General features: G+C 39.9%; 1 protein-coding gene across 1 annotated transcript in view; it reads left to right on the top strand.

Annotated features, from left to right (window-relative positions):
* PLCE1 (phospholipase C epsilon 1) overlaps positions 1-25,539 on the top strand; it is a 373,498-nt gene that overhangs the window by 122,150 nt on the left and 225,809 nt on the right. The gene's annotated exons all lie outside the window — the stretch shown is intronic.

Raw genomic sequence — 25,539 nt, 5'->3', positions numbered from 1 at the left:
AACGAATAACAACCTTGAGAATACAGCATGACATATTGTCTGTTTCCTGATGCAGGCTTATTTTTCCTATGTCCAAAGTGTGGAATTGTCAAAGTAAGCAAAGGGGTAGTTAGTTCACCCCACTGTAGTGAGAGTGAATCTCTGTGGCCCTTATGGCAGCCAGATAGTTGCAGGGACTCCTGATCCTTATTTTCAATAGAAAATAAAGTTCTATGGTTAAATGTAGGGAACTGACCCTATGACCATTGTTGGGAGAGAGGAGTGAGACGAAAGAAGGGGAGGGCGGACAAGAAGGTCTGCACATCTAGTTGCTCTAATTTTGATGAACACTTGTAGCTCACATAGTCCTCTGTCTTTTCTCTTGCCATTTTTCATTTTTCCTTCTTTTGGGAAACAGACTGGCAGTTATCTTTCTTGCATTATGTATTACTTTACTCTGTTTCCTTTTAGTGGAATGGCTAGTAACAAAGTTGGCTTGGGGGTCAATTATAAAAGGTTGTAATCTTTAAGGAAAGAAAATCATTGTAAGGGTTAAAACATGTTGGTGCTTAGACCCTAGTTTGCACTGATTTTATTCCCCCCTCCCCCAGTCCCCATCACACTGTAAGATTTGGATGATTATATGGTATGTGAATATATAATATATTGCAATAAAATTACATTTTAAAAAAAACAGACAGAAACATGCTGCTTAATTGTGCTGTGATCCTTCTCTTCTGATTGTTGAAGAGCCAGGATAGTCTCTTGTTAGAATTGTTTTTCATAATGGAGCCTAAAAAAATCATGGAAATGGTAAACTCTGATGCTGCCCTGACTTGACTCATGTCCTTAAGGGATATCTTGAGTCCTCAATTTCTTTTTAGAAGACTGACAAAATATAACTTTGCCAATCTATTACATTTTCCTCATTCTCTCTTCTTCTTTACCTGTCACTTTGGAGAGAGGAAGAATCGTGCAGGTAAACATTTGAGGAAGAATTGCCATGAACTACTGTTCCCTTCTTAATGTACTCTTGATAAAGGTTTTATTTGTTTGTCTTTATTTCTATTGAAATATTAAGACATGCACATGGCTGAAAAAATTCAAACAGTACAAAATATTAAATAATGAAAAGCCTCCAATTCCAGACACCCAGTTCTCCCTAAGGCAGTCTTGGAGAGAATTTTGGAAAGGAATAAACAACCCTTGCTACAATACTTCCCACACTTCAGTTATGTAAGAATCGCTTGAAGACTTTGTTAAAACACAGCTTCCTGGGCTCTACCCTAGAGATTCTGATTCTATAAGACTGAAATTCTGGGTCCAGCATCAGAATTTGTATTTCTAGCTGTTTCAAGATGCTAATGCTGCCTGATCATGAGGACACTTTCAATGGTAGGGCTTTAAGTTTAAAAAGCCTCCTTCTGCATCCAGCTTTTTTCACTTTTTCTTCCTTAGTTTTCAGAAAGGCTTCTGCTGAAATCAGCAGCCGTGGTAGATACCCCACTGGGTGAAAACTGTGAAGGTTGAGAATTTGCATCTCTGTAATCATTACAGATTGATTACAGAGTGGGGAGAGCAGTAGTGATGGGGAGTGTAGTCAGGGTGAATAACTGTGGCATACGATGTGTGTATACTGAGCGAAGGACATTGCATTATGGCTCGTCCACAGTAAGCCTTGCTGAGATTACAGTTTCAAGTGATGCCCTCAACTGGAACAAGCAGAACCTCTTAGAAATTTCTTTTTAATAGGTTATAATTTTGAAAACATTTATGCTAATTACACACACACACACAGGCATGCACCAGAAAGATTACCCATCCTCCCCAACCCATCACTTCTGCTTTTCATCACTGTCATTGCATCTGCTTTGTCTTGTTGCAAGTGGCACTTGACAATGAAATAGGGGCCATGCTTGGGCAGTGTTTTCCCTGGGACCAGCTTGTGTAGGAAACGGGTTTGTTTACATTGAATAATTAACTCAATAAATGTTTTCCGAGGGCCTTTTATGTGCCAGAGAACTGCTGGGCACTGTACAGCAGTGAATTGGATAGGCCCTGTGCTCATGAAGCTTGGGGTACAGTAGGTATTCCTAGCAAGGCAGAGAGCAGGTAACTCAACACAGGGAGGGAGAAGGGAGAGGGAAGAGTGATCATAATATTTGAAACACATGGTAGGTGCTTATTTAGCAAATCACTGGTTGGATGGCTGGATCCTTTCTGGCTAATGTTCAGTTGAATTAAGTACTTACTCAGTGTGTGTCATAACATTAGAACTTTAGGAGATACTCAAGAGAGTAAAACATAGTTTTTGCCCTTGAGGAGTTTGCTATTCAGGGAAGATAACACAACTCTAACAGTCTAGACTTTACCATTCATAGCAAGCTTCCCTTTTTATATTGTGCCCCCCACCCTAGAGTCCTCAAAATGACAGGGTAAAATGAGCAGGACAGTAAATTATGAGCACCTGTCTCTGGCTACCCTTCTAGAGCTTTAACTGCAGGAAGAGCAAAAGGGCAAACAAGTATTATCTCTTATTTAACACTTATTTCACACTTGTACATACTTGGCCACCACAAGACACCAGTGAATTCAAACTGCAGTGCTAATAATTTCCACCTTCTGCCTGTACCATGGCGACATACAGAACCAACAGGTGTATGTGTATTTTGTGAGATAGAGAGGGGTTTAGCCAGAAGTTCTGTGTGTTTTAACAATGATTTCTCCATGGGAGTAAGACCAATTTAGGGACCCAATCCCAGCAGTACAAAAGAGACAGGTGACATTTGCAGGACCAATGGAGAGTAGGAGACAGGATACAGTGAGAAGCCTGTTGAGTTTCTCAGGAATCAAAGGCTCTCCTGAGATAGCTGGCAAAGGAGAGTAAAAAGCCAGAGACATGAAGCAAATTATTAGAGTAGCACAGAAATCTAAGGAACCTCACCATAAAAATGCCATCAGGAAATGCCCAGTGGGTGGAAATTGTAAGCAGTTAATGGAAGTATGGCAGCAGACAGGAGTTATGGGCCACCTGACAAGGATAATGAGATTGTGCTGGAAACTTGACTAGGACTGGCCAAGCTAGAAAATCAGGCCAATTAGTAATAATGAGGGTGTTTACTTGCTTGTAGATTGGCAAAATACCTCCCTGGGCGAATTTGGACAAATGATCATTTCCTGTGCTAATGATTTTACATAAGAAAAGGAAGAGAAATACCCTACAAGGTGCAGGGAGTAGCTGTATGTTTGAGCCATGTAATTAAATGAACTTAATGTGTTTAACATTAATGGTCTGGAGCAAGAGAGGAAAACCATGATAGTGTATACATGACAGAACTAAGAAAACATGAATAGTAATTATGAACAAAAAAAATTCAATAAATCTCAAGAATCTTACAATTTTTTAAAAAATATTAATTACAAATGTATTTGGGAAGTACATACTATGACAAAATCTACAAAACCTTTTGGTGGATATGGTTGAGAAGAACTAGCTTCCTTTTCCTACCACAACATTTTTGGCCAAGAAGATAAGAATAAACAAACATTTGTTAAACCCTTACTTTGTGCCAGGCTGTGCTAAAACATCCATGTGCCTTCGTTTTTACCCTCATAGCCCTGCTGCAGCTCTAAGGGGATGATGGTTTAAGATATATTTTCCATTTTCACAAGAAAAAGACATCTTCCAAAAAACTAGAAGTTCTGTAGGGAAGACAAAATAGGAAGCCCACAAATAAGGGTGACATGTAATTTAAGGAGCATTCTATAAAGAACAGATATTAAAGCAAAAATGACACATCCTTTTAAGTATAGGAGCCACCCAAAGAACCAGGGGAGCCTTTGTAGTTAATCAGAAGCCTCCCTTGAGTATGAAAAGGAGCCAGCAGGGATAATAAACTATTTCCTTCAGTCTTTTCAGAGAAATATATCAAAACATTATCATTCTCAAAACAGAGGTACTACATCAAGTAGTAGTAGATGCACAGAATGTTCTAGACCTAGTTGACATACTGGATGTGGAGAAATCGTTGGGACAGGTTGGCATTCATCCAAAAGTTAAAAAGGAATTCAACTGTGAAATTGTGGGATTATTGGTTAAAACAACTAATTTTTAGTTTCAAAAGTCTGAATCTTCATTGTCTGGTAAAATTGCCTGGCTCCATTTCTCTGTACTACATTATTTGAAGGCAAATTAAAAATAAAACAAGAAAATATGACCCAGACAGCAGTGATTTTAGATTCCCAAGCCCTGTAATGTCTCCATCTTGAAAGCCTTTTGAACATTCCATTCTTGAAATTGCTGAGAATTACCCAGCCCTTTACGATCATGTAAAATAATCTTATATTCATGTGAACTCAGTAGCAAAAACGTAAAGAAACAAATGGGGAGTGACTCAGTGCTTTGAGAACATTGCTGCTTTGTTAAAGGGGAAGAAGATTCCCGTAGCTTCAAAAAGGGGGTTCCATTATTGTCCATTAACTAAATGGCATGTGAAGGGTTTGAAAACTAATCAGCTTTTTGCTCATACATGCATAGTCCAGCTGCCCAATTTGTCTGGTGGTCTGGATTTGTTCTCATTCACTCTGAGGACTTCTTCCCTTCTTTGTGGACCTGATTCTATTGAGCCCTGGAGTCTAGGGTTTCTGAAGCTCAACACTGTTTGGGGCTGGATAATTCTTTGTTGTGGGGGCTGTCCTGTGTATTGCGGGATGTTTAGCACCATCCCTGGCTTTGATCTGTTAGATTCCAGTAACACCATCCCCAGACAACCAAATATATCTCCAAGCATTGCCAAATGTCCCCTGGGGACAAAATTGCCCCTGTTGAGGGCTACTGCAGTAGAGTAAGATTTGTGCTTAAACTGAAAGAATAGGCAGTTGTGGGAGCACCTCGTAGGGCCCCATAACACAGACTTGGCAGTGTGTAGGCTTCCTGGAGGAAGTCATATCTAAGAGGAGACTTGGAGGGTGAATTTGGAGGAGGAGAGCTGAGGGTGTGGAAGTAGTCCAGGCTGTGGGAACAGCCAAGCCTGGAGACCAGAGGGAGGAAGCTGTCAGCCAGACAGTAGTTACTCTTATGGGTGATGGATTTGTGTAACGACACTAATTTTGGTTCACAACTTTATCAGTACCAAGCAGCGGTATTTTACACCCAGCATCTGATACCAGGTTAGTGCCCTTTTTATGCTGTGCTTTCCTTATACTTATCTGCCTCCAGGTAGGGGTGATGTTGTTTTAGAGATGCTTAAGTCTAGTCGTCTCAGATGTAAGGGGAAGAAGTGAGTACCTAATTCCTTCTTGGGGAATTTTCCATAGAACTCTGACTAAATTAAAACTCCCCCTTTCAGCTCTGATGTCTATTTTTGATTAGCTACTAATCGAATTAGAGCAAGAATCAAAATATACCAAAAGTTTATTTTCTTATATGGATGCCCCAGGAATTGTTTCCAATGGCTGGTAACTACAGTTTCAGCAATGATTTAAAATGCTTCCTTCATCCCTCTAATCCCTCCTTGAAATTCCTCCTTTTTAGAGAGGCTGGTTTCCATTCCTTCCAGGAAAGGCCTGCATATGCCACATCCTGGGCCTCCTTGGGCTCATGGGACAGTGAGCACATCCAGGGAAGCTTTTTTTTTTATTGTGAAAAATAGCATATATACAAAAAATGCAGTAAATTTCCAAGTACATTTTAACAAGTAGTTATATGACAGATTTTAAAGTTTGGTATGGGTTCCAGTTCCACAATTTTTCATTTTTTCTTCTGGCTGCTCCAAGATACAAATGTCCCACATGTTCATTCACATCATTGCATGCCCCACAACTTTGTTCCTTTTTTTTAGCAGCTCAATGTTTAGTCATATATGTACACCATCGTTTGCCAATCTACTTCTCAGTCACTGCATCTTTCGGCCACCTCCAGCTACTGGCCATTTACCATGGTCATAAAAGTGGAATCATACAGTATCTATCCTGTTGAGTATGGTTTATTTCACTCAGCATTATGTCCGCAAGGCTCATCCATCTTGTCCAGTGGTTCAGGATTTCATTTTGTCTTACTGCTACATCATATGTACATGCCACATTTTGTTTCTCCTCTCCCACCCAGGCTTTTTTTTGGTCATACTTAATCATGGTTGTGGTTTCTTTCATCCCTCTACTATTTTCCTCAGGAAATGCTCTGTGTAGCAGTATCACCATCCTATTGATCTAATTTAATGAATGTTTTCACAGAAATGTAAGCTCTGCATATGTGCTGAACTATTAGCTACACAGAAAAGCCTTTCCTCAAAAGAGGATGCTTTTCTTCTTTTAATGAGTTACATTAAACATCCTGGATTTGATAGTCTGCTCTGGCATTTACTAACCCTGCAATTTTGGCACTTATTTATTATGGAATAGTTATATAACTTCTCTGAGTCTCAGTCTCATCTGTAAAATTAGGATAATAAGGGGACCTCCCTCTGACGTACTTGGAGGATTAAATGAGAAAATTCATGTAAAGTGCTGACATAACTTGAAAACATATGAACATTTAACAGATGGTAGTTGCTTTGGTTGTATTTCCATTATTATTATCAACCAATTAAAGAAAATTGATTCCACCTATTCTTATTTGGTCTAATATTCGCTCATTAAACAAATATATATTGAGCACCTACTGTGAACTGGGCAATGTTTTGGGTGGACAAAGCAGATGAAGTGCCAGCTTCCATGGACATGGCATTCTGGTGAGGGGACACAATAAGTGAATAGATGGTGAAAAGTGCTATGAAGAATAATAAAAATAGGCAAAGGAGAGAGTGATGGGTATAGTCATCAATGACTTCTCTAAGGAAGAGACATTTGTGCTGAGACTGAATTAAGTGATGGAGTGAGCCAGAAAAATTCCTGGGAGAAGAGAGTTCCAAGTAGAGAGAGTAGCAAATATAAAGATCCTGAGGGCCTATTACCCCTCACATATTTTCTCTCTTTACAGATTAGAAGAGTAAAGATCAAAACAACTTCTCTTAAAACAAAATAACCTTCTAAGTTCTCTATCCCCTTAGGAGTTATGTTCCATAGCCATTTTAAAATTCACATTTTTGTAGATGTAACTCTTTCAAGGAAGTAATAAAGGGAAATTCTCGTTATGAAAAGTGCTTATCTTTAGGAATTAATTGCTCAAATGCCTGTGAATAAATTTCTGTACATGAAAACTATGATGCAATGCCTCATCTGCAGATCGGTGTCAAAATCCAGCACACCCTAAAACATCCATACTATGGGGGAACCCAGGCCAGTGGGACTTGCTGTGGCCCAGCTCCCAAGCTTTAGGGCAGTCTGGTCAGGGTCTTCACCAGCTGCTCTGGGGTGCTTCTTGTGCTCCACATTCATCCTGATTGGACCATCACCTTGTTGCCTTATTTCTGGATTTCTGTGATGCCTTCATAAGTGGAACCAGGTTTTCTTCACCTTCCCAGCTATCCTGCTCCCTGCTCCCAGGGGCAGTGGGGAATGGTTCCAGAGAGTCCGGGGTCATGGCTTCTGATCTCACACCTGCCTTGACTTGCTATGTAGCCTTGGGGGTGCTCTTACCCACCTGACTCTTTTGCAAAACAAGCCAGCTATAAGCCCTACATGGTTGCTTCACTCAGTCACCTTGGGTGTGAGATAAGGTAGTGGTTGTAAAAGCAAGCTGAAAATGTGGAATTTACCGTTGTAGAAAGGTACTGTGTCAACAAGAGAAGGTACTGATTACCACTGAATTGGCTCACAGTAGGAACTTAATACATATTTATTGTAAAAGGAATGAAAGAAACTCTCTTGTGAGCTGAGTTCTAGAGAGGAACTTCTTATTAGCGCATCTAATTCCCTATTAGGCAAGCAGCAAGAACCTATAATAAAGGGGAAACTTTCTGAACACTTAATCTAATATGCCAGCAGAAAGTATTATAACTTCTATAAAAGAAGGTATCAAACCACAGAAGATTATAACTGAAAGCACCCCACAGATTGCTCAGCCATCCCCCTCCTTTGACAGATAATGAAACTGAGGATCAGAGACATTGGATGGCTGATAAAATTAACATATAATCAGAGGTAAAACTAGAACTATTTGGCCTATCAGTTAAGGTTTGCTTAGACTGTGTAGTATGTGGGAAGAGAGTAGCCCTAGGACATATTTTGTTTACATTTTCAAATAACCTTTGATAAAGTTTCCCAGCAAAGTTTCTTAACGATTTAGTAGTCACCATGGTTGTGTTAACAAGTTAGGACCTGTGCTGTAGAGAACCCACCATAGTTATATGTACATGGACAGAGAAATGAAGTCATTGATTTTTTCCATAGTATTTGCTCGTTAATGAATCCATTCATTCATTCAACCACTATTTACTGAACACCAGCCATTTTTTAAGCATTGTGCTAAGTGCTGGGATATACTGGTAGACAGACAAGCTCCTGCTCTTATGGACCTTCCATTCTAGCTGTGATCACACATATTCTAAAATGACTAGGAAAGGTATACAGTGAAATTTTCAGGGTGATAAAATGGAACTCAATCATCCCTTATGTAAGTGGATAGGAATAGATAGGATTCAGACTGGGTGATTTCAGGCGAAAGCAGCAAGCCTGCAGTTTGAAGTTTTGGAAACATCTAATTGTTCTACGCAGAAGGAAGACAGATCAAAGGAGAGGGATCCACTAGGAAGCTGCTGTAATAATCTGAATTTGAATTTTTGCGACTTTATACAGAGCTGGGGTAGTCAGAAAGGAGAGGAAAGGCATTCATCTGAGTCAGGTTCCAAAGTATTGTTGGTTGCCTGGCCCAGAGGATTAAGAAGTGGAAGAAAGAAAAGGTGGCATTAACGTTTCTAGCCTAGAAGAGTGGAGAGGAATGGGGGCAATAGCAGAGTTGGGGTTGCTCAGGGAGTAGTTTATTTGGTGGAATGTGACAAGGTCAGTTAGGAATCCCACATAAGCTCGCAGCACAAGTAGGTGCTTAACTCTCCCTGGGACAAGTAGATTCAGGAGCATTAGGAAGGGATGACTTTTCACATCACTGAGGAAACTGAACCTCTCTAGAAAGGAAAGTAATAGAGAACAAAACAGAATATTGCTGGAAATTAACCATTTGTTCCCTTTATCTTTTTTTAAAAAATGTTGTATTATTTAAATTTTCAAACATAAATTAAAGAGAATAGTACAATGAACTTGCTTATCCCCATCCAGTTTTAACAGCTACCAACATTTGCCAGTGTCCTTTCATCATTCTCCTGCTGCAGTAAACCCCAAAATTTGTATCAATTCATCCATCAAAACTTCATTATATATGTTTAACAGATGGACTTTTTAAAAACATAACTACAATATCATACCTAACAAAATAAACAATAATCCCAAATTATTATTAAATAATCAGCCTGTATTCAAACTCCCCTAATTGTTCCTAGAACAGCTCTCAGTTATTGTCTCTTGGAATCAGGTTCTTAACTAGGTCCAAATATTACATTTAGTTGATATGTCTCGAGTCATTTAATCTCTAACAGATTCTTTTTTTTTTCTCACACTGTTTACTTTTTGAAGAAGCTGTGTCAGTTGTCATGGAGAACATCATTCAGCCCCTTTTAGAGCACCTTGAATGACTGTTTGAGATTTACTTCTTATAAAGACAATGGGCATAAAATTGTTAGGTGACTCTGGGATTATTGTTCTTATATTCCTTCTCTCTCAGGTTTCACAGTCATCATAGCTGAGGCTGCTAGTTGTTTCATAGAGTGAGTTGGTTGCCAGGCTGGGTTTGGGCAACAAGTGATTTCCTTACCAATGGCGTTTTATAACACAGCACGAGTGGTGTGAGTGGTGTTGTGCCAGGTGATAATGGCAGATGCAGAGAATGTAGAAGGGTCTTTCGCTCTGTGGTGCATATCACCCAGTTGGAAGGAAGGAGATTATATGAAACTAACAAATTAAGATAGCTCCGTGTTGAGAAGTCAAGGAAAGCTATACTTGTAACTTTCTGAACCTAATTCCTCATCTTTAAAACAGGGATGATAAGTTCTGTCTACTTTAAAATTTTATGAAATGCAGGCAGCATGGGCGCTGGAGTAAGACAATTGAAAGCTGACTCTCAACTCAGTTTCTTCTTAATAGTATTAAGTACTTGAGGTCACTGAGCACTTCACTCTGCCTGTCCTGTGCTAAGCACTTAGTATATATTCTCATGTTAAGTCTCTCAACAACCCAATTAAAAAATTTTTTTTAACTTTTTTATTGCATGATATAATACATATACAAAGCAAAGAAAGAAAAAGAACAGTAGTTTTCAAAGCACTCTTCAACAAGTAGGTACAGGACAGATCCCACAGTTTGTCATGGGCTACCGTACAGTCCTCTCAGATTTTTCCTTCTAGCTGCTCCAGAATATAGGAGGCTAGAAAGAATAAATTTTTTTATTGTCACAATTGACTTTTTTTTTCTTGTGAAAAATAACGTATATACAAAAAAGCAATACATTTCAAAGCACAGCACAACAATTAATTGTAGAACATATTTCAGAATTTGGCATGGGTCACAATTCCACAATTCTAGGTTTTTACCTCTAGCTGCTCTAAGCTGCTGGAGACTAAAAGAATTATCAGTTTAATGATTTAGCGCTCATATTCATTTGTTAAACCCTACCTTCTCTGTAGAACTCCACCAACACCTTTATTTTTGTATCCCTCTCTTTAGGGGTGTTTGGGCTATGGCCATTTAACTTTTTCATGTTGGAAGGTCCTGTCAATAATATGGTGGGGAAGCAATCATAGTTTATAGATCCCAAAACTGAGGATAGAGAAGTAATTTGTGCACACTTACCAACTTAGTGAGCAGGAATTTGAACCTGGGCAGACTAACCTCAGAGCTCAAACTATATAAACTGTGAGGATATTACTTTTCTTAAATATGTTTGCAGAGGTTCAGTTTCCTTATTTGTAAGGAGGGTGGTATTATACCAATCTTATGGACTTACAGAGATTAAACAAGACAAAATACACTTGGCACATGGAAACCATGTTTCCATGGTTGTTATAAAATAATAAATTATAATAGCAGTATTTGGACAATTCTGTGAAATATTAAATTATGCAGAACCATCATAAACATAATAGGAGTGTGGATATGGAGAAGTTAATTTGTTGAAGCTGTTGTGGCAAAGTTGGAGGTAGATGAGAACCAGTGGGCCTTTGGAGGTAAAAGTGCATTCCAGTATAAGTCTACCCAAGAAGGTAGACTTGACAGAAAGTCAAAATCTCCATTTTACATTTACTAGTTGTCCTGCAAATGCAAGTTAGTGTTTGATTGGTCAGGGGGAACATGCACACACCCAAGACCCTTAAAGAAGACTAGGAAATCACAAAAAGAGGCAGTGGTTAAGAGCAGGTGCTCTGGGTTGAGTCTAAGCACAGCCATTAACAAACTCTGTGGTGTCAGCAATTTATTGAGCTTTGCCATATCTCATTGTTTATTCCTAGGTCAAGGTCGTAATTTGTTTGGGGGATTATATGCGATAATGCACAGAAAGATAGTGCTAGAAAGATCCAGGGCAGAAGCAAGACAAGTTGAGAACTGGGGTTATTGCACCCATACCTCCCAGTTGTCTTTCCTTTGTCTATTGGGATTGCAGTCTTTCCCTCCCCTTTACCCGCTCCCCCACTCCCCCCACAGGGCACCAGGACTGGGTCACTAATGTGACAGTGAGGATGCTTTCAAAAGCATGTTTCCTTTCTGCAGAAACATGTGAATCTATAGGAAGAGGCTTGGATGTGCTCATCCAGGCTTGGTTAATTGCTTTTGCTCCCTTTGTGTCCTTGAATAAGAAGTTTATTCCCAATTTCTTGATATAGAGCAGAGCCATTTGATCTAAAATTCTGAAGTCCTTTATCCTTGTTTTGGCTTTGACTGCCTTTTGGACTCTCCTTTCTCCTGGTGCTCAGTGCCTGGGTCTCTGCCAGTAGAAGACATTTAAAAGGTCACTGACACTTTGGTGTGAGTTCATTGTGTGTCTTCCTGTGTTCTCCCACTGCACCATTGGAAAAGATGGGTGCCAACAGGTAAAGGTCCTTTGCAAGACTAGCAAGCAGCACTGGCTTAGAGGGCATGCAAGACCCTGTGTGGGTAGTAGTGGGTGTTGAGGGGGGGACACTTGGGAGGGCCTCCAGCCTGGAATTGAAGGCTCAACTAGGGCTTCCAGGAAAAGGCACCTAAAAGATGAGCGTGACTTAGCTGGAGTTAACAGACAGAGGAGGCAGCAGTTGCAAAGGCTTGGAAGTAAGAGAAGGAATAAGTGCATAATGGATATGGGTCACAGTGGGGGGAGCTATATCTGTAGGGCCACAGAGCCATTTAGATCATCCATAGAGGAAATGTGGTCACTGACTGTCAGAAGCCCTGCCTGCGGAGAATCTGGTCCTGGTTTATTGAGGAAATGGGGCATGAGACAAGCTGGGGAATGGAAGAAGCACTTCTGAGGAATCAGTTATCTGTGCTTTCTCTCAGCCAAGTGCCTCACTACACATGGTGAGGCCAGCACCGCTTACCCTCTGGGCCCCAGTTTCCTTATGAATGAAATGACTAGACGAGGTCCTTTCAGTTCCTCAGTTCCATGGCTTTCTGAAATTATTTTTAAAGTTGAGAAAAAAAGATCAAGTAACTACTGAAAACAGATTTCAGTCCTTATTAGGTTGCAAAATGGGAACAGAGATAGAACCTGGTATTGAGAAAGAATTCAAAGAAATGTTTGAGAAGAGACATCTTTGATATTGAGTAGATAAAAGCTCCATGGCAATTCAAATTGATGCTAGTCCCGAGTTACCAAAAAAACAAGCAATGAAGCATGAAGGAAATCTGAGTATGAGGAGAAAAAGCCCTCCCCAGAAGCAAGTGGGCATTTGAAGACTAGTGATTGAGGCCTCCCTGAGGTGAGGTGAGTTATTTGGGAAGTGTAATGGCCAGTAGCTGGTGCAGAAATATGGGCCAGGGTGACAGCGATGGCAGGTAGTAGTCATAGAGCCTGAGCTCTCAGAATGTGCCAGCTTGGATTTGCTTGGAGGGAGATGCAGGCGGAGGTTGTGGGGATGCCCCCTGCTCTGTGTGGAAGCATTGGAGGGGTCTGGCCCAAGGGGCCGTTAGGCTGCTGGCAGGAGTTCAGGGAGTGCCAGCTGGCAGGGCAGGCCTGGCATCTCACCTGTAGTGGTGTGCATGTGCTAGGAGATGGGGGTGTGGGGGGCACATACGTGGAGTTCTTTGGGGACCTCCAAGGCTATGGGTCTGAATCACTTAAGAAAGTGTTCTATATGCTGAGTAGACGTTTGATTTGATCAAGGAATCCAAGAAAGGATCAAGGATTTTCTCTCCTATAGCATATAACATGAGCCAGACACAGAGCCAGGTACCATTATTATTCTCATCACCCCCTTCACAAAAACAGCAAAAATAAGTATTTATTATATACCAGACATTTGGCTGGTACAAATTTTACTTCATATTCCAATAAGGCCACAACTCAAGTGTCGGCTCCTTCCAGGTAGGAGTCCTATATGACTTTTCCACCCCACTGCCCTGGGCTGGCTCCCAGCTCCCCCTCCAGCTGCCTTGGTAGGGGGTAGGCGCAGCCTCACTCATTCCCTGGGTCAGTCCAGGGGAAGAAAGAACAGGACGGGCAGCTCCTTGGCCAAAGCAGCCTGACATGAAATCCTTGCAACAAAAAGCCCTGGAATCTCCTCTGATGAATATTAGGCAACCCCTCAGACACATTTTAAAATAGCTGTTTTGTTTTGAAACTGAAAAAGAAGAACAGTGCCGAGGAGGCAGATAGCATGTTTTTTAAAGAGTTCTCACTGAGGATTTTAAAAGCTAATATAAAAACCAGCTAATAAACTGCCCATCACAATTCGAAGATGAGTATACCTAAAGATCTCACTGGGGCACTTGGGGACAAAAACAGACTATTGTGAAATCTGTCCTTTAATGAGCACTGATTTGCTCAGTGCTTCCTGAAATTGGTTTATTCTTCACAACAATCTATACAATGGATACTGTTAGTATTGTCACCACCATTTTACAGACAAGTAAAGGAGGCTCAGAGAGGTGAAGATATTTTTTCAAGAGCACAAGCTACTAAGTGACAAGCTTTGGGCTTGAACCTGGAGCCTGTCTCAAGTTAGTGCTCTTAATTACTTATGTTACCAGATACCCTGAGGATGTCTGTAGCCAGTGGAGTGGTAGCAGCCCTCTGGCCAGCATCTAGGCGAGCAATCCTTATAAAAACAAATCATCCCACCCACTTTGAATAATAGTATCCATAGGCCTTGATCCAGTAAAGAGCATCCAAAAGATGACTTGTCAAGACCCTTCCCTTCCTTCAGATTAACATTAACCCCATTTTTCAGTTTGCTTAATTGAGGCTCAAGATATTAGGTAATTCGCTCTAATCAACACCTTTCAATGTTGGAACTGAAATGACCACCTCTTGCCACCTTGCCTCTACCTGAGCACTATCCACCCCATCCCTGCTGTGTGTGTGTATTTGTGCGCATGTGCACATATACTCACACACTTCAATGTACATGCCAAAACAGCTAAGAATAAGATAGGTTCAAATAACTTAAACAGTTGGTTGAAATGACAGACTCTGAGGCTGGTGGGTATCATGCCAGAGCATTCTAATTTCATCAACAAGCTCGTATCTCCTTTATAAAGAAAGGAGTCATTTTGATTTCTGCAATCCTGACGAGAGCTTTTTCAGTGTAAATTCCACTTGGCCTTGCCTAAGTAAAAAATGAACAGCTGATCCTCATCTCCTCTAATGTATGGTTTTCCGTGGTCCTTTTATGAGCTGAGTAGGATGAGCTGAGAGAATGTGTCCTTTAAGAGAATCAGTATGAGACTGCTCTCAGCTGCCTTATGTTGCGTCTACCAACTAAAATTTATTTTATAAACACATGTATAGTGCTTACTGTACAGCAGACACTTTCTGAAGCAGTGTACAAATAATAACTTCCTCATCACAACCCTGTGAGGGGGGAAATGAGGCATTGAAGAGTTAAATAATTTGCCAGCTGGTAAGCAGCAGAACTGGAATCAGGACTCAAGTGGCTTGGCTTCTCACTGGTAATAGACAAGCTGCTATTTCTTCTAACAGAGTCGATTATCTTCATGTGGGTTTTTTCTCACATAGAGAGAAAGCTTAAGTTCATGTATTCCATGACCCTAGGGGGGAAAAAAGAACCAAACTCCAAAAGCAATGGGAAATGAGTCAAACAGAGTCTGTTTATTTTGTTGATTTACTTTGTGTGAGCGAGTAATTTGTTAAATGAATGAACAAATGAAAAGTGGCCTTTTGCTGCTTCTGTTTGCCCACTTTGTTATTCCATAATTTATTTCTTTTGGTCTTCTAAGCCATGTAATTTAAATACCCACAAATTCAGCTATTGTGATTTATAATTGGCCTTCAGCCCCCTATATACATCTGGCACTGTGGACTCAACTGCATTTCACCCCTTATCCATTTGACCTCTACTCTAAAAATAAGGGCTCATAGTCTTTATAGAACAGATGATAATTTTACTCGATGAGTGCAGTTTATGCTTTAGAACAGCTGCACATGTGGAATGAAATTATTTGAGTAACTCATTTTCAAACCTCTATACATACATTTGGCATATAATTCAATGTACACTTTCTCAAAAAGGAAACAAATGTAAACAACCTTCTAATACATTATCCTGTACATTTGTATCTTAAATATTAATGGTTTCTCTTTTGACTCTGGTGTATAATATGTTGATAATGGGAAAGGAAGTCCTATTCATTCACTTCTTTGTGATGACATGAAAGCTATAGAATGTTAGAGCTGACAAGAGCCCTGGAGATTGTCAAGGGTGACCCTCTCATAGTATAAGAAGATTCCGAGTCCCAGAGAAGTTAAGTAGTGGTGAACATGAGACTAGAATCTTGGTCTCCTGACTCAATAAATCTAGATTAAAACAAATCTAGATTAAATAGATCTGAATTGGCTAATGAATTGTGAAAATCTGAGGTTCAGAGGTTCTCTGGCCCACCATAGCTACCTGCCTGATCTCTCCAACCTCAGCTACCACCCTAACACCAGGGGTCCCCTGTCTGTTTTCCTTGGCCTAAGACATCTCTTCTGGGCTTCAGTCCCAGATTCCCCATTGCCTCCTGGAGGGAGCACTGTCTCTACCTGGCATTCCTCAGGTCCTTAAACATATATGCAACATTTAGCTTTGTTTTCCAAAATACTTGCTTTCCCCTTTGTTTGAGTGGATTCACTGTTCATCAAGTTGCACACAATGAAAACCTAGCGTAGAGTTGTAAACGCATATCCTGGGGTCCCCTTGTTTCTTAAAGTTTTAATATATCTGTATATTTTGGCCCATACAGTGTTTTAAAAATTTTGTTGACATTTGACTTGATTTCACTTAAAAAGTTTGGATATCCATTTCCTTTTGAAAAAAAACCCAAGGATCTAGCAGCCTTGAGCCGACATTTCCCAAAGGGCCTAATCAGTGAGAGTTAAGCACTGTTGATCCCTCACATGGAACATGGCCCTTCATTTCTTCAGGGCCCCATTTGTCCCCCTTCTCTTACTTACTTTACCCACCTTTGAATTGCAAGCATGTCAGTCTGCAGCCCCAGTTTTAGTTCTGTCCTTTACTTCTCCCTCTCCTTTACTCATCTCCTCATTGTATCTATTTGGTTCCATTGCCTTAGCTGTTGATTCTACCCTCTCCTGTCCATCTCTTGCTGAGATTACAATAGCCTTCTAACAGCCCTTCCTGCCTCCTTTGCTAAATCTCTTACCCATTGTCCCCACTGCTGCCTCTTTCATCTTTCAGAGCCACAGAACTGACCTTGTCATGGCTTTCAAAGCCCTCTAAGGATAGTTTTACCTTAACTTTCCTTTTCAGTCCTTCCTTTCACTCCATGCACATCCTTTAGCCATGCTGCTCCTTTTGTTTAATACTTTGTAGTCCATCTTACCTGTGTGTCTTTGCCGTGCTGTTCCTTGGTTTTCCTGGGAGGAACATCCTCCTTGACCTCCTTCTCTGCCTAGAGCATTCTTTGTTTATCTTTGGTCATTCCTACTAGAACTTTCCCTGGTTGGTCTCCCAGACATAGGCTCTCACCTCTCTCCTCTGGGCTTCCACACTCTGTCGATAGCCCTTCCATGTGTCAGGCCCTTATCACCACTCACCCAAATAATGCAATAGCTTCCTGACTAACAGGCTCCCAGTCTTCCTGACAATATCTCCAAACAAACAAGCAAATATTTTTAAGACAAGTACCCATCATACCCCAAAAACCAGCCTTGATCACATGTATTCTTTTCTAAAATGCCATAATTGTTGGTTTCATTCACCAATGTATCACAATCATCTGGAACATCATCAGTGTTCTAGATGATTTGGTGAATGAATAAATGGCTCCTTTTTTCCTATGGAATAAATAAATTCTCACTCCTTAGCCTGTGTTCAAGGCCCTTTATCATCTGGCACAATGTTTTCTCATTTTCCCTTTTCTATCCTCTAGTAATTAAAATAAACAAAAGTTTAAGCTAGCAGTTGAGTGAGTGCTTACTATTGACCATACCTTTTTTAACCTTTTTCTGTTTATTAACTAATTTAACTGTCAGAACAGCCCACTAAGGTAGGTACTGTCATTGATACCAGGAGGAAACTGAGTCACAGAGAGGTTAAGTTACTTGCCTCAGAACATACATCGCAGATGTGGGGGATCTGGGATTCAAACTCAGTTTTAGCTTCACATCCCATGCACATATGCACTGTGTTATAGCTAGCTCTCCTTTTAATTTATTTTTATTTATTTATTTATTTATTTTGCATGGGCAGGCACCGGGAAATGAACCCTGGTCTCCAGCATGACAGGCGAGAAACCTGCCACTGTGCTGCCTTAATTTATTTTTTTTAATTTTATTTATTTATTTATTTATTTATGTTTGCATGGGCAGACACCGGGAACTGAACCCAGGTCTTTGGCTTAACAGGCAAGAACTCTGCCTGCTGAGCCACTATGGCCTGCCTGCCCTTAATTTATTTTTAATTTCAAATTAAATGCATGCTTATCATAACATTTTAAAAATTACATATGGTCAAAGTGACAATTCTTTACCTCTCCCCCCCAAAATTGTGGTATAATCAATGTATATCCTTTTAGATGTTTTTCTTACATCTACAAGAATATTTAAGTAATTTTTAACATTAAAATTCACTTATGTTATAAATATTTCAACTTGCTGTTTTCACTTATTGTATTTTTTAGGTCTTTTCATATTAGTACATAGATGGTCCTCATTCTTTTTCACTGTTGCCTAGTATTCCATTGCATGGCGACATCATAATTTATTTTACCAGTCCCTATTGACATTTTTTCCCTTAGAAACAATGCTGCAAAGCACATTTTTGTACATCTGTTTTACAATGGTATTATTTCTATGGTTCAGATTCCTAAAAATGGAATTACTGAATCTTAGAAGATGCATGCTTAAAATAGTGATGGATACCAAGAAATGCCAGTATATCCTACTGCAAACAGTTTCTTGCTGTTGCCCTGTCATCCCCCTCTTCAGCACACGTAATTTACTTTTCCTCCACATACAAGTTCGGGAAGTGAGTGCCAGCTCCCTCCTAGGTCTCCTGGAGAACACATGCTCTCTTGCCACATTGCATGGTTATTTCAAGTTCTCTCACTCTCTCTCCCTCAGTTATACAGAAACATAGCAGATCCTCATTCAGGCTGAGTTTCTTTGTTGCAATCTCCATATCAAGGAAACTTAGAGGCTAATTAGAGAAAAGTGAATTCTGTGTATTCCTGACTGTGGTGATGCTTTACTTGGTACTGTTTGTATTGAAGTTTGCAATATCTATGTGGCTGTATTTTAAGGATAACCCCTCCTTAGCCCTCTTATTTGGGGCGCAACAACAGGCGTGATTGGGAAAGAAACAAAGGGTTGCAATGAAAGTCAAAATTAGAGAAGAGTCTTTTAAGCGATCCAGGAAATAGAAAATGTAAGGGTAAAGTCAAAATGCTTGCTGAATATCAACTTTATGTCACTTCCCTTGCTTGGATCTTTACAGATATCACATTTAATCCCCTGTGAGAACAGACTAAAATGGACGAGGAATGGTCTGTCTAGAAAGACAGAGAAGGAGGTGAACAAGTTTTAGAAGTCATAAATAATTTGAAGAAAAGATACGCCTTTAAATTAGAGCACAGTGAGTTTAGGACAAGAGAAGTGTAGTAAATGGTACTTCCAAAAATGGTTAGTAAATTCTTGGACTCTGTAGCTAAAAGGGTGGTGCAGGTGGAAAACCTAGATTTTTAAAAAGTTTTTAGAAAAAAGCATGGGAACAGATTGCTTCTAGAATGCTTAGGGTCCTTAGCAATTCGTGTTGCTGTCAAGGTGTTCATCCATGCTTACAATGGAGAAAGTATACAGGGGGCCATAAGGTTAGAGGTGCCTTCTAGACTCTCCTCATCTCTATTTAACCATAATCACCCTACTTTTTTTTATTATTAATTAATGGAAAAAAAGAAATTAACCCAACATTTAAAATCATACCATTCTACATATGCAATCAGTAATTCTTAACATCATCACATAGATGCATGATCATCGTTTCTTAGTACATTTGCATTGGTTTAGAAGAACTAGCAACACAACAGAAAAAGATATAGAATGTTAATATAGAGAAAAGAAATAAAAGTAATAATAATAGTAAAAAAAAAAAAAACCTATAGCTCAGATGCAGCTTCATTCAGTGTTTTAACATGATTACTTTACAATTAGGTATTATTGTGCTGTCCAGTTTTGAGTTTTTGTATCTAGTCCTGTTGCACAGTCTGCATCCCTTCAGCTCCAATTACCCATTATCTTACCCTGTTTCTAACTGCTGCTGGACTCTGTTACCAATGACATATTCCAAGTTTATTCTCGAATGTCCTTTCACATCAGTGGGACCATACAGTATTTGTCCTTTAGTTTTTGGCTGGATTCACTCAGCATAATATTCTCTAGGTCCATCCATGTTATTACATGCTTCATAAGTTTATCCTGTCTTAAAGCTGCATAATATTCCATCGTATGTATATACCACAGTTTTTTCAGCCACTCTTCTGTTGATGGAGATTTTGGCTGTTTCCATCTCTTTGCAATTGTAAATAACGCTGCTATAAACATTGGTGTGCAAATGTCTGTTTGTGTCTTTGCCCTTAAGTCCCTTGAGTAGATACCCAGCAATGGTATTGCTGAGTCGTATGGCAATTCTATATTCAGTTTTTTGAGGAACCGCCAAACTGCCTTCCACAGTGGTTGCACCATTTGACATTCCCACCAACAGTGGATAAGTGTGCCTCTTTCTCCGCATCCTCTCCAGCACTTGTCATTTTCTGTTTTGTTGATAATGGCCATTCTGGTGGGTGTGAGATGATATCTCATTGTGGTTTTGATTTGCATTTCTCTAATGGCCAGGGACATTGAGCATCTCTTCATGTGCCTCTTGGCCATCCGTATTTCCTCTTCTGAGAGGTGTCTGTTCAAGTCTTTTTCCCATTTTGTAATTGGGTTGGCTGTCTTTTTGTTGTCGAGTTGGACAATCTCTTTATAAATTCTGGATACTAGACCTTTATCTGATATGTCATTTCCAAATATTGTCTCCCATTGTGTAGGCTGTCTTTCTACTTTCTTGATGAAGTTCTTTGATGCACAAAAGTGTTTAATTATGAGGAGCTCCCATTTATTTATTTCTTTCTTCAGTGCTCTTGCTTTAGGTGTAAGGTCCATAAAACCACCTCCAGTGGTAAGATCCATAAGATATCCCCCAACATTTTCCTCTGACTGTTTTATGGTCTTAGACCTAATGTTTAGATCTTTGATCCATTTTGAGTTAACTTTTGTATAGGGTGTGAGAGATGGGTCTTCTTTCATTCTTTTGCATATGGATATCCAGTTCTCTAGGCACCATTTATTGAAGAGACTGCTCTGTCCCAGGTGAGTTGGCTTGACTGCCTTATCAAAGATCAAATGCCCATAGATGAGAGGGTCTATATCTGAGCACTCTATTCGATTCCATTGATGAATATATCTATCTTTATGCCAATACCATGCTGTTTTGACCACTGTGGCTTCATAATATGCCTTAAAGTCAGGCAGCGCGAGACCTCCAGCTTCGTTTTTTTTCCTCAAGATACTTTTAGCTATTCAGGGCACCCTGCCCTTCCAGATAAATTTGCTTATTGGTTTTTCTATTTCTGAAAAATAAGTTGTTGGGATTTTGATTGGTATTGCATTGAATCTGTAAATCAATTTAGGTAGGATTGACATCTTAACTATATTTAGTCTTCCAATCCATGAACACGGTATGCCCTTCCATCTATTTAGGTCTTCTGTAATTTCTTTTAACAGTTTTTGGTAGTTTTCTTTATATAGGTTTTTTGTCTCTTTGGTTAAATTTATTCCTAGGTATTTTATTCTTTTAGTTGCAATTGTAAATGGGATTCGTTTCTTGATTTCCCCCTCAGCTTGTTCATTACTAGTGTATAGAAATGCTACAGATTTTTGAATGTTGATCTTGTAACCTGCTACTTTGCTGTACTCATTTATTAGCTCTAGTAGTTTTGTTGTGGATTTTTCCGGGTTTTCGACGTATAGTATCATATCATCTGCAAACAGTGATAGTTTTACTCCTTCCTTTCCAATTTGATGCCTTGTATTTCTTTTTCTTGTCTAATTGCTCTGGCTAGAACCTTCAACATAATGTTGAATAATAGTGGTGATAGCGGACATCCTTGTCTTGTTCCTGATCTTAGGGGGAAAGTTTTCAATTTTCCCCATTGAGGATGATATTAGCTGTGGTTTTTTCATATATTCCCTCTATCATTTTAAGGAAGTTCCCTCTTATTCCTATCCTTTGAAGTGTTTTCAACAGGAAAGGATGTTGAATCTTGTCAAATGCCTTCTCTGCATCAATTGAGATGATCATGTGATTTTTCTGCTTTGATTTGTTGATATGGTGTATTACATTAATTGATTTTCTTATGTTGAACCATCCTTGCATACCTGGGATGAATCCTACTTGGTCATGATGTATAATTCTTTTAATGTGTTGTTGGATTCGATTTGCTAGAATTTTGTTGAGGATTTTTGCATCTATATTCATTAGAGAGATTGGTCTGTAGTTTTCTTTTTTTGTAATATCTTTGCCCGGTTTTGGTATGAGGGTGATGTTGGCTTCATAGAATGAATTAGGTAGCTTTCCCTCCACTTCGATTTTTTTGAAGAGTTTGAGGAGAGTTGGTACTAATTCTTTCTGGAATGTTTGGTAGAATTCACATGTGAAGCCGTCTGGTCCTGGACTTTTCTTTTTAGGAAGCTTTTGAATGACTGATTCAATTTCTTTACTTGTGATTGGTTTGTTGAGGTCATCTATTTCTTCTTGAGTCAAAGTTGGTTGTTCATGTCTTTCCAGGAACCCGTCCATTTCATCTAAATTGTTGTATTTATTAGCGTAAAGTTGTTCTTAGTATCCTGTTATTAACTCCTTTATTTCTGTGAGGTCAGTAGTTATGTCTCCTCTTCCATTTCTGATCTTATTTATTTGCATGCTCTCTCTTCTTCTTTTTGTCAATCTTGATAAGGGCCCATCAATCTTATTGATTTTCTCATAGAACCAACTTCTGGTCTTATTGATTTTCTCTATTGTTTTCATGTTCTCAATTTCACTTATTTCTGCTCTAATCCTTGTTATTTCTTTCCTTTTTCTTGCTTTGGGATTAGTTTGCTGTTCTTTCTCCAGTTCTTCCAAGTGGACAGTTAATTCCTGCCTTTTCTTCTTTTCTGATATAGGCATTTAGGGCAATAAATTTCCCTCTTAGCACTGCCTTTGCTGTGTCCCATAAATTTTGATATGTTGTGTTTTCATTTTCATTCGCCTCGAGGTATTTACTAATTTCTCTTGCAATTTCTTCTTTGACCCACTTGTTGTTTAAGAGTGTGTTGTTGAGCCTCCACGTATTTGTGAATTTTCTGGCACTCCGCCTATTATTGATTTCCGACTTCATTCCTTTATGATCCAAGAAAGTGTTGTGTATGATTTCAATCTTTTTAAATTTGTTAAGACTTGCTTTGTGACCCAGCATATGGTCTATCTTTGAGAATGATCCATGAGCACTTGAGAAAAAGTTGTATCCTGCTGTTGTGGGATGTAATGTTCTATAAATGTCTGTTAGTCTAGCTCATTTATAGTAATAGTCAAATTCTCTATTTCTTTATTGATCCTCTGTCTAGATGTTCTGTCCATTGATGAGAGTGGTGAATTGAAGTCTCCAACTATTATGGTATATGTGTCTATTTCCCTTTTCAGTGTTTGCAGTGTATTCCTCACGTATTTTGGGGCATTCTGGTTCGATGCATAAATATTTATGATTGTTATGTCTTCTTGTTTAGTTGTTCCTTTTATTAGTAGATAGTGTCCTTCTTTGTCTCTTTTAACTGTTTTACATTTGAAGTCTAACTTGTTGGATATTGGTATAGCCACTCCTGCTATTTTCTGGTTGTTATTTGCATGAAATATCTTTTCCCAACCTTTCACTTTCAACTATGTTTATCTTTGGGTCTAAGATGTGTTTCCTGTAGACAGCATATAGAAGGATCCTGTTTTTTAATCCATTCTGCCAATCTATGTCTTTTGATTGGGGAATTCAGTCCATTAACATTTAGTGTTATTACTGTTTGGATAATATTTTCCTCTACCATTTTGCCTTTTGTATTATATATATCATATCTGACTTTCCTTCTTTCTACACTCTTCTCCATACCTCTCTCTTCTGTCTTTTCATATCTGACTCTAGTGCTCCCTTTAGTATTTCTTGCAGAGCTGGCCTCTTGGTCACAAATTCTCTCAGTGACTTTTTGTCTGAGAATGTTTTAATTTCTCCCTCATTTTTGAAGGACAATTTTGCTGGATATAGGAGTCTTGGTTGGCAGTTTTTCTCTTTTAGTAATTTAAATATATCATCCCACTGTCTTCTAACTTCCGTAGTTTCTGCCGAGAAATCTACACATAGTCTTATTTGGTTTCCCTTGTGTGTGATGGATTGTTTTTCTCTTGCTGCTTTCAAGATCCTCTCTTTCTCTTTGACCTCTGACATTCCAACTAGTAAGTGTCTTGGAGAAGGCCTGTTTGGGTCTAATCTCTTTGCGGTGTACTGCACTTCTTGGATCTGTAATTTTAGGTCTTTCATAAGAGTTGGGAAATTTTCAGTGATAATTTCTTCCATTAGTTTTTCTGCTCCTTTTCCCTTCTCTTCTCCTTCTGGGACACCCACAACCCGTATATTTGTGCACTTTATATTGTCATTCAGTTCCCTGATCCCCTGCTCAAGTTTTTCCATTCTTTTCCCTATAGTTTCTGTTTCTTTTTGGAATTCAGATGTTCCATCCTCCAAGTCACTAATTCTATCTTCTGTCTCTTTAAGTCTATCATTGTAGGTATCCATTGTTTTTTCCATCTTTTCTACTTTATCCTTCACTTCCATAAGTTCTGTGATTTGTTTTTTCGGTTTTTCTATTTCTTCTTTTTGTTCAGCCCCTGTCTTCTTCATGTCCTCCCTCAATTTATCAATTTCGTTTTTGAAGAGGTTTTCCATTTCTGTTCGTATATTCAGTGTTAGTTGTCTCAGCTCCTGTATCTCATTTGAACTATTGGTTTGTTCCTTTGATTGGGCCATATTTTCAATTTTCTGAGCATGATCCGTTATCTTCTGCTGGTGTCTGGGCATTTAGTCAGATTTCCCTGGGTGTTGGACCCAACAGGTTGAAAGATTTTTCTGTGAAATCTCTGTGTTCTGTTTTTCTTATCCTGCCCAGTAGGTGGCGTTCGTGGCACACGTTTGTCTGCGGGTCCCACCAGTAAAAGGTGCTGTGGGTCCTTCAACTTTGGAAAACTCTCGCCGTGCGGGAGGTTCGCCAGCCGAAGCAGCTTGGAAGAGTGGCAGCCGACCCAGGGGTCCAAACGCGGGGAGGGTCGCCGGCCACCACAGCCCGGGAGAGTGCCCGTCCGAATTTCCTAATCGGCCCGGGGCGCCAAGCGTGGCGGGAGGGCGCCAACTGTCGCAGCCCGGGAGAGTGCACCATTCCCAGCCGCACCGGGGAGTCACGTGTTTGGAAGGGACCCCCCCGGTCACCGTTCTCTGCAGTCTGGGGATTTCCGATCCAATTCTCTCAGTTGGTCCGGGGGGCCTCGCGTGGTGGGAGCGCCAGCTGCCGTGGCTTCTGGGGACCGCCTGCCCAATTCTGCCAGCTGGCCCGGGAATGAGGAAGGGAGGGACTCCGGCCGCTTGCCGTCCCGCCCGGGAAAGCCCACGCCCTTTGGCGATCTCACCGGAGCTGGTTCTCCCAGCCAGTCAGCCTTTCCAGGATGGGGTACGCTGTCTTTTTGATCTCTGTCGTGGCTCTGGGAGCTGTTCTGTATCGTCTCCACTCCCCTAGTAGCTGTTGTGGAG

This window comes from Tamandua tetradactyla, chromosome 13 (genome assembly GCF_023851605.1).
Source record: "Tamandua tetradactyla isolate mTamTet1 chromosome 13, mTamTet1.pri, whole genome shotgun sequence".
Lineage (NCBI taxonomy): Eukaryota > Metazoa > Chordata > Mammalia > Pilosa > Myrmecophagidae > Tamandua > Tamandua tetradactyla.
Note: the sequence above shows the minus strand (reverse complement) of the source record. Positions and strands in the feature narration are given on the sequence as shown.